The sequence below is a fragment of the Pagrus major genome, chromosome 6, assembly GCF_040436345.1.
Source record: "Pagrus major chromosome 6, Pma_NU_1.0".
NCBI classification, from domain to species: Eukaryota; Metazoa; Chordata; class Actinopteri; order Spariformes; family Sparidae; genus Pagrus; species Pagrus major.
Window position 1 is genome coordinate 39841963 of NC_133220.1, and position 10604 is coordinate 39852566.

Consider the following 10604-nt stretch of genomic DNA (forward strand, 5'->3'; position numbering starts at 1 on the left):
AAATTCAAGGAAACACGCCAGGATCGAACTCACAAACTCAAAACTTCAAAGTAGCACCTTATCAACTTGTGCTATTTTGTCAGGGAGATTGGTAAAGGATTTCTTGCAACTTGTTCAAAAGTAGCCCGGGTATTGAACCTACAACCTCCAAAGTAAATCTGGGACATTTATGGGGGCAGAATTAAAAAAAAATTTAATTGAGCAGAAATGTTCATGTGAAAATGTCCGAAAAAACCGGAAGAGTTCCGAAAAAATCCGAAGATTTCCGAAACTTTGCGAAGATTTCCAGAAAAATCCAAAGATTTCCTTGGGGGGAAAATATGAAGATTTTTTGGGGGGACGTGAAACCAAAAGAAAAAGAAGAATTATTTCTATTTTGTGCTGTGTTTGTGCATCTTATCTCTGATGCTTCAGGTACTGACAACAGCCAGGATTTGAAACCAGGTGCAACATTACTGGGGTCTATCAGTCACATAACAAACCCACCACACCAAGGAGACCTCTTCTCTGCATGACTTCCTCTCTGAGTGCGTTTTGGATGTGAGAGATTTTCATTTGCAAGATTCACAGAAACATGCCAGGATTGAACTCACAAACTCAAAACTTCAAAGGAGTACCTTATCAACTTGCGCTATTTTGTCAGGGACATTGGTAAAGGAGTTCTCACAACTTGTTGTTCAAAAGCAGCCTGGGTATTGAACCTACATCCTCAAAGTAAATCTGGGGACAAAAAGACATTTTTGGGCGCAGAACTTTTTATTTTTTTTAATTGAGGGAAAATATTATAAGATTTATGAAATTTTTTCATGTGCAAAAACCGATTAAAAAAGAACATTTCTGAAGAATCTCTGAAAATACCCCAAAATAAAAAAGATTCCTGGAAATTTCCGGAAAATTCATAAGATTTTTGAAGATTTCCGAAAATCTTCGTTCAGGACCTCACCACGCGGGTGAAGAAGGTACATCACCTTCCCCTGGTTGTGTTCATGTGAATCATTTTTCTGACAACACCAGTGTGACGTTGAACCTGTGGTCTGGGTTTTTCAGAGTGCTGAGTTGGACTGTGAGGAGGGACTCGGTAATGTGGCCCAGAAACAGAAGATCTCTTTCCCGGAGAACAACTTGGAACAGCTCACCAAGGTCCACAAGCAGATAAAGTCATAAAAATGCCGTGGTGTAGAAGTATGAAGTGGTTAAAAAAGGGAAGTACAATCACCTTAAAATTATAAGTAAATGTACTCTGTCACTTTCCCCCCTCTGCCCTCAGCTGGTTCGGGACAACGCAGATCCTCGCTGTGAGCTGCCAAAGCTGGAGAAGCGTCTGCGTGCCGTGGCCGAGCGAGTGAATTTCTTTTCAGGTGAAAATAAAAACAAGGGTTGAAAACAAGTGAATTTTTTTTCTAGGTGAAAAAAGTTTTTTCAGGGGGAAAAAAACGTTTGTTTTTTTTCCAGGTGACCCAAACATAGTGACTTTTTTGTGGTGAAAATGCAAACAACTGTTGAAAACGAGTCGGGAAAAGAAATAAAAACAAGGTTTTTTTTCTAAGTGACCCAAAAAATCGGAATTCTAAAAAAATTTAATCAGACTTGAGAAGAAAGTTGGAATCTGAGGATAGTGTTAGATTTAAGAAAATAAATCAAGATTTTCTTCTGACTTTTTCTCTCAAATCTGACTTTAAACATAAACTTACAAATTAAAGTCAGAAGTCTCTTTTATTTTTATGTCTTTACAGCGGTCCTGTTCCTCTTCGGTACCGTCCAGCTCACTGCTGAAGAAATCAAAAATAAAGAAATCAAAAAAAAAGAAGAGAAAACACCTGGGCTGTGGCAGCCAATAACAGTCAACCCACTACAACCCCGCCCACCCTGACTCCGCCTCCTCTCACCCTCTCAAAATGGCGGCAGAAACAGCAGCTTGATTATTTCTTTCCAACAAAAACCGACAAACTCGATGTGTCGTCTGATGGGAGGTGACCGACTTCCCCAAAAATCATCTTTACATGAATTTAATCTCTGATGCATTCAAGCGCCAAACCAAAAATCCATCTTATCATTTTTCTCATGAACACGTAAAATCTTTCCGCTGTGTTGAATCCTTTTCTTCTTTTCTGTTTAATGAAAAGTCTTTTTGTTTTTCCTCATTTGTTTGTCTTTTCTTTAACCGCCTGTGTTTCACTTCTTTACAGGCTGAACTACACTTCAACATATGGCCTTCAACATTTTGTTGTTTTGATCCCTGATTTAAGATATAAATCTGCGTTTATAATTCTAGCTCTTAATTTGCCCACAACTTCATTTCTGTTCTAGACCTGAGAGGTCAAACATTTATTGTTTATTTTCATTTAAAAAAAAAGATTTTTAACTTGTTGCTAAAGTAAGCTTAATGTCCAGCTAGCTGCCGTTAGCTAGTTAGCTAAGTTACTGCTGCTATTAGCTGACTCAGCCCCAACGTGCTCAGATTCAAAGCAACACACCTGTGGAGTCCTGCTGACTAGCTAATTTGAGCAAAACTTGCAGTAACTCTGGTGATGTGCTGCCCCCTGTCTGTTGGGAGTATGAACTCCACAGGTGGCCACTTTTTACATTTTGCACCTTTAAAGTAGAACAAACACAGAGACCAGGAATAAAAAATGAGTCGGACACTGAAGCTTTTATATCTCTTTTTTATTTTTCAATCATCTTTTTCATCCTGCTGCGTATTTGCGATGACGTAGTTCTAATATATGATGCGTTATATGAAGGTGTGTCAGAAAAGGTGCAAACATCAGCAAACACAAACAAAGATCAAGAGATTTCAGGCTCGACGTCTCAACATCCTCCTCCTGCCCCACCACAGGGAATCTGTCGCTTGGTTATGACATCATCATTTAGCGCCGCTGGATGTCGGCAGTGCTGCGAACTTCTCCAAGCAACAGCGACAGCGCTCCCTACAGGCCGAGCCTCTCATCGTTTTTGGATCAAGTTACAGTGAAAGTTCAGCAGGTCGACTCGGAGGAAGGTTCTGACATTTTTGACCAGTTTAACGGAGAGAAGGAGAGTTATCAGGAAGTTATTAATATTCATGGACTCATCAGGGGGTGAGATCTGATTTTAAAGCTCGGAGTCGACCTGCTGCTCTCTGAAATCACAGACTTTGACTGCAGAGTGTCCTTTCTACGTTGTCTACTTCTGACGCTGCCTTCAGGTGAAAACAGACCGCGACAAAAACAACAACCTCATTTTGTGACCATAAATCACATCCATGAGGTCGTGACGGAGGGAATATTTCACAGAAACCTTGTGATTCTGCTCGAACAGTTTGTGAAATGGTTTTACAAACTGTTTAACAGCCTTCGTTTGTCCGCTGAACTTGTGAAAATGTGTTTTATGTAGAAAAAACTTGAGAGCCTGATGGGTTAAAGGACAATGACAATGAATTTGGGAAATATTTTTCACTTTCTATACTTTTTTCAAGTCATACACTGACTTCATTTTCAGGAATTATTAGATTAACTTTTCATTCAACATGTCAAAATGTTGCTGATTTCTTATTTTCCTTACGACAGGAGCAGATAAAAGCCACTGCAATGTTTCCTTTTTTAAATTTAAGTTCTGACTTTTTCTCTCAGAATTCTGACTTCAAATATGAATTTACATATTAAAGTCAGGATTCTGAAAAAGACGTCAGAAGCTTTGAACTTATCACAGATCAGAAATGTTTATTCTATTTTATTCTAATGTCTGTTTGAATTTCAAATAATGAACTCACAAATACATCTGAAGGGATAAAACTAAATAATGAGAGAAAAATCTGAAAATAGATTCAAATAAACAAAAGAAAAGTGACTAAAACGGTTAAAGGTGCATTCTGACTTCTCTGGGAAACATTATTAACTTTTTAATTTGACTTCATCCGTCTGAAAAAATCAAACCAATAAGAAACAAGTTCCCACAAATAAACAAAGTCTCTCTGACGATGTTTTACTGATGGTGTCACCTGATCCTGTGTCTGATGGACCTGTAGAAGTAGACGTGGTAGAGAGGACACTCGTGTGGACACATTCCTGTCGAGTGGTTTGGTTCTGTAGAAACATGAACAGTTCATTCACTCGTCACAAACATTTAACGGACCAGAAGAGAAAACAGTGTTTCTACCACCCTCGTGGTCCGACCCCCCAAAACTGGAAGACTTTCTCAGAGGCAGTACGGTGGATTGTGATTGGTTCATCCTTTCCCTCCATCAGTCCTTCAGTCCATCCATCCATTTGTCCATCTGTCCGTCCATTTCATTCAACCAACAAAATAAAGAAATCAAAAGATAAACCTCAAAAAAAAAGAAGAGAAAACACCTGGGCTGTGGCAGCCAATAAGAGTCAACCCTCTACAACCCGCCCACCCTGACTCCGCCTCCTCTCAGCCTCTTAAAATGGCGGCAGAAACAGCAGCTTGATTATTTCTTTCCGACAAAAACCGACAAACTCTGAATGAGACGTTTGCCGTGTGATGTCGTCTGATGGGAGGTGACCGACTTCCCCAAAAATCATCTTTACATGAATTTAATCTCTGATGCATTCAAGCACCAAACCAAAAATCCGTCTTATCATTTTTCTCATGAACACGAAAAATCTTTCTGCTGTGTTGAATCCTTTTCTTCTTTTCTGTTTAATGATGTCTTTTTGTTTGTCTTTTCTTTAACCACCTGTGTTTCACTTCTTTACAGGTGAACTACACTTCATTTACACTTCAACATTTTGTTGTTTTGATCCCTGATTTAAGATATAAATCTGCGTTTATAATTCTAGCTCTTAATTTGCCCACAACTGAGAAAAAAAGTGTGAATTCTGAGGAGAAATTCTGAAAAGAGTAAAAATTCAAAGAAAAATGTGAATTTTGAGAAATAAGCGCATCAGAATTCTGTGAAAATGTCAAACAGTTATATTCATGAACTTATTGATTTTTTAAATGTATTTCTTTCTGACTGGTCTCAGGATGGAAACGACTTTACAGTGTGCAAGAACTTTCTTCATAAAGGATTCGTTTCTGTGTCATCAGTATCCACAAAAAGAAAAATAAATCAAACCGGACTTTTATAAAACAGAACCTTTGAAGTTCTGCAGAAATTTAAAATGTTTGCAAAATAAAAATTATGGCACGAACGAGCTTCCATACATCCTGTTTCTCTTACGCAACATCAGCTGTATAAAGTGTTTTCAACACATTGTGATTGTTATCATGAAGGCAGTGGTTGAACTTCAGGTTTGTATTATTTTGAAGGGCTGCGTGACTCTGAGTGAGGCAGCGTGTTGATCTTTGTAAACCAGGAGATGATCCAGATGTTTTTGGGAAAGTCGGTCAGTAACGTCTGAGACGAGTAAAGGGTTCGAGGAAGAGAAGAAGAAAAGGTTTGGCGAGGGCAGTGCAGCGACTCGGTCTGAACAAACATTTAAAGGACTATACTGCTGTTTAAAACAATGTTTAGTGCAAGTTGATTTCAGAAGAAATGAAGTGAAACCAAACAGAAAATGAATCTGAAAGCTGATGAAGGTTTCAGGAGATAATCAGCAGGAATGTTGAAATCATTTTTTAGTTTACATATATTTAAATAAAATTCATCTGGATTTATGATGTTTGCATTGAGGAGACGAGCAGCAGCGAGTCCTGAACTCCCACAGCGTGACGTTCAGACGAGGTCGCAGTAAAACAGCTCACGGTTTTCGGGGCAGTGATTTTAGTCTAAAGGAAGCAGGGCAGTGTTAAACATGTTACCAAATCCTCCCATCAGCCGACACCTGAACGCAACACAGAGAGCAGGAAGTGTGACCGAGAGAGGACGGCGATGACGGACACAAACTGAGACACTCTGTCTTCAAAACTCCCTGAAAAGTTTCAGTCGAATGAAATCTGTGAAAAACAGAATGTAATCTCTTATTTACTTTGTTTTTAAAGACTGAGCGACAAGATTTTCATAATTTTTCTCATCATCAGCGTCCTCTCTGACTGTCTCCTGCTGCAGACTGGAGGCAGAAAAGGTCCTGATTCCCAGGTTCCTTCAACGCATCACGAGTAAGGCGTCCTGAGACGTCCACATTTCAACCTCAACTGGAAATATGTACTTCTGTTTTTTTCAGAACTGTTATTGTTGAGATTATGTCGAAACTGTGTCCTAAAGAATTAAAAATGCCAATAATCAATAATCCAAAACAATAATCGAACCTAAATATGAGTTTCATTGGAGCCTGAACAAAGAAATTGATTTGATTCGTGTGGAGATTTAAAGAAAAATACTTTGTGTCGAGGTGCTTCTCAGAAAAGTTCCCAATCGGTAGCTAATAATCAATAATCATAAAGATTGATGGCATGCCACTGTTGCCCAGAGGTGTCCTGTTCATCACAGCTTAAATCTGGAAAAAAAAATGGTTTCAATCCACCAAAACTTCATCAGCCGTTAACAAAAAGAACCAATCACGAAGCTGGAGACACTGCTGCAATACTGATTGGGCGGCGCCTGCTGATGACATCATCAGGTTGGCCTCGGTCGGATCTGAACATAAAACCTGCCTCTTTCGCACGATTGGCCCGTGAGCTGAAGACATCAGCTCGTAAAACTTTTTCTACACATAAAATGCCCTTTTCAAAAAGTGCACCAATCAGAGCTCAGCGTGGCCGACCGCGTCACGACACCCGGCCGAGTCCGCCGAGTCGACGACAAAACATACAATCGTGTTCAAAGAAGGACAACGTGTGAAAGTGTGAGGCTCATACATGCTGCGTCGACACATCAACATCCTCAGCAGACTGTCGTCATATCAGCAGATCATATCATATATAATATCATCTCTACAGAAGAGATCGTGGCCGCTGTGAAACATGTATTTGATTGTGACATTTTTCTCAGAATTCCTAATTTGGCTGAATATTACGACAGAATTCTGAGTGAAAAGTGTCAATTTTGAGTTAAAAGCCTGAATCGGGGCACATTTTTAGAAAACAGACAGAATTCTGAGAAATAAGGTGTGAAATTTGTGAACAAACTGAATTTTGAGAAGTTGGCGTCAGAACTCAAGTACATTTTTCACCCCCTCTTCCGTACATACAGTATAATATCACATATCATATTCTACCACATCATATCACATCTCATATGGTTTCACATCACATCATAAATCCAGAGTGTTTGAGCGGGCCTGGACAGTTCAGGTGCCAGCGTGGACTCATCCTGTTCCGACCGGATCACAGTTACACAACACAGCTGTTAGTGTCTCAATAAATCATTCAAATCCCCCAAACGGCTGCGGGGGCGTCGTCTGCTTTTTGGAAATCATCATGCAATATTTCTGCCTGCAACTCCTCAGCACTGTGAAACACACAGCGCTTCATGTGATCAGACCCTGAACGCAGCACGTGCTTCACGTTCCTGCTCGTCATCATCATCATCAGTTCAGACCGAGCGGCCTCCTCCAGGAAACTCATCCTGCAGGGAGGAAACCCACCACAGGCTCGTTTCGTCTCTACTCAATATCATGTGATGTCACTGATCTGAAAACTGCCCCTGCTGCTGCCTTCAAGGACCCACCGACATCAGATATTCAAGAATATGCTGCTGTACTGCAACCAATGTCTGTGTTTGCCTCTTTGCTCATCTCTTGTTGCCCTGCACACACTATCCATGTGTTTCTGTATCTAAAAACTATATTCTTTCACTATAACGTGGTATTTTCTCGATTTATGTGAATGTTGTCTTGTTTTTGTTAAACCTGATGATTTAACCCTGGACTTTGAAAAGTGCTCTATAAATAAAGATTTTGATTATTTCTGTGTTTTTGTTGACCTGATGGCAGCTTCATGAAACCAAACCTCTGATGGATTATCTCCCTGCAGCAGACTTCACTTCTCTGAAGTTGATTTTCAGAGAAATGATCTGATGGTCATTTCCAGCTGGAAGGAGGGAAGTCACTACTAACTGATGGTTGATTTAATGAAAGCAGGACTGTGACGTTTCTAAACCCGACCGCTCTGATCATCATCAATCACAAACATGAACCACATGACCTGACTGACTTCCTCCAGTCCACTCCAACACAACAGGAAGTCTTTCATTCCCCTCTGAAGCGTTTTATCGGCAGTGTCTGAAACAAATCCCCCGACCCGAAAAAACAGAGAAACAAACATGATGTGGCAGCTGAAGAAGACAAAAACAGAAACTCTTCTTCCTGATTGGACGGAACAACACGCAGAAGAAGAAGAAGAAGAAGAAGAAGAAGAAGAAGAAGAAGAAGAAGAAGAAGAAGCGCGGTGTTTCGAAAGTGCGAAAGTTTTTGCATTCATTAAGAAATGAAAGGAAGTGAAGTTTCTACATGGCTTAAAGCTTCGGAGTTCTCAGCGCTCGCTCGACACGCAAAACATTTTGTCATCAACGTGATGTAATGATGATGATGATGATGATTACGATGTAGCGATGAAGAGTAGGTGTGCTAGCCTCCGGGCGCCGTATCAGCAGGGCTTTTTGCATAAAATGTAAATCATCATCATCAACGTCCTGATACTTTTTCAAACAAGCCCCTCCCCCTCCCCCTCCCCCTTTACGTTTAAAATATTTCAACACGAGCAAGAAGATTTTCCCGTTTTTTTTTTTTTTTCTTCTTTTTTTCTTTTGTTTTCGTTTGTCGTCGCCGTCGTCGTTGGTGTGGTTGGAGTTGCTTTTGTTGCTGAACAGAGGGAGTGTTAAAATGGGAGTTCGGCTCCTCCTCCTCCTTGCCTGTGGGGGGCGCTGCAGGCTATGATCCGTCCTGCTCTGTGCAGTCCTCCTGCTGCTCCTGATCGCGCTCCGGGCTCCTCGCTCGCTCCTGGCTATTCAGCGTCGGGCTCCTCGACGGTTTCTGCAGCTTCTCCTCGAGCTCGTGCAGCGACGGCTCCTTATACATGCAGACTGCAGGGGGGGAGAGAGGGTGAGGAGAGGGTGAGGAGGGGGGAGGAGAGGGGAAGAAAACTTTATTAACCCCAATGAGATCCTGAGATGTTACAGCAGCTATAACAGAATAAACAGCATGAGAACAATCTGAGAACTGAAATGAAACAACAAAAATATGATCAGAAGCTAAAATCATGAAACTGAAGTAAACACAAACAAATATATTTTGTCTAGACACAGAAAACAAGATGGAAACACACTAAAATTCCCTGAATCCGATGAAAAACAGGCTCACTAGGTATCACACAAAGATGGAAAACCTCGAGGTCATATCGAATCATATCGTATCGAATCATATCAAATCATATTGAATCATATCGAATCATATGGAATCATATGGAATCATATGGAATCGTATCGAATCGCATCGAATCATATCGAATCGTATTGAATCGTATCAAATCGTTTGTATGGAAGGGGATTAGAGCCACTGTGAAATTTTTTTTTAAATTTAGAATTAGAAAGTCGGAATTCTGTGTCAATTTTGAAGGAGGAGGAGGGAGGGGAGGGGAGGAGGAGGGAGGAGGGGGGGAGGAGGGGGGGGGAGGAGGGGGGGGAGGAGGAGGGAGGAGGAGGGAGGAGGGAGGAGGGGGAGGAGGGGGGGAGGAGGGGGAGGAGGGGGGGAGGAGGGGGAGGAGGGGGGGAGGCAGAGCAGCTGAAAGCAGAGACGCAGCTTCATGTTTCCTGTTAAACCTCCATCTGTGATATTAGAGCTTCAGATTGTCCTCCGACTCAGAGAAGCTCCTGCAGGACGACCTTTGTTCCACTTCTACCTCCACCTCTGCTCCTGCTCCACCTCCACCTCTGCTCCACCTCTGCTCCTCCTCCACCTCTGCTCCACCTCTGCTCCTGCTCCTCCTCCACCTCTGCTCCACCTCTGCTCCTCCTCCACCTCTGCTCCACCTCTGCTCCTCCTCCACCTCTGCTCCACCTCTGCTCCTGCTCCACCTCCACCTCCACCTCTGCTCCTGCTCCACCTCCACCTCCACCTCTGCTCCACCTCTGCTCCACCTCTGCTCCTGCTCCACCTCCACCTCCACCTCCACCTCTGCTCCTGCTCCACCTCCACCTCTGCTCCTCCTCCACCTCTGCTCCTGCTCCACCTCTGCTCCACCTCTGCTCCTGCTCCACCTCCACCTCTGCTCCTCCTCCACTTCTGCTCCTGCTCCACCTCCACCTCTGCTCCACCTCTGCTCCACCTCCACCTCCACCTCCACCTCTGCTCCACCTCCACCTCTGCTCCACCTCTGCTCCTGCTCCACCTCCACCTCCACCTCTGCTCCTGCTCCACCTCCACCTCTGCTCCTCCTCCACCTCTGCTCCTGCTCCACCTCCACCTCTGCTCCACCTCTGCTCCTGCTCCACCTCCACCTCTGCTCCACCTCTGCTCCACCTCCACCTCCACCTCCACCTCTGCTCCACCTCCACCTCTGCTCCACCTCTGCTCCTGCTCCACCTCCACCTCCACCTCTGCTCCTGCTCCACCTCCACCTCTGCTCCTCCTCCACTTCTGCTCCTGCTCCACCTCCACCTCTGCTCCACCTCTGCTCCACCTCCACCTCCACCTCCACCTCTGCTCCACCTCCACCTCTGCTCCACCTCTGCTCCTGCTCCACCTCCACCTCCACCTCTGCTCCTGCTCCACCTCCACCTCTGC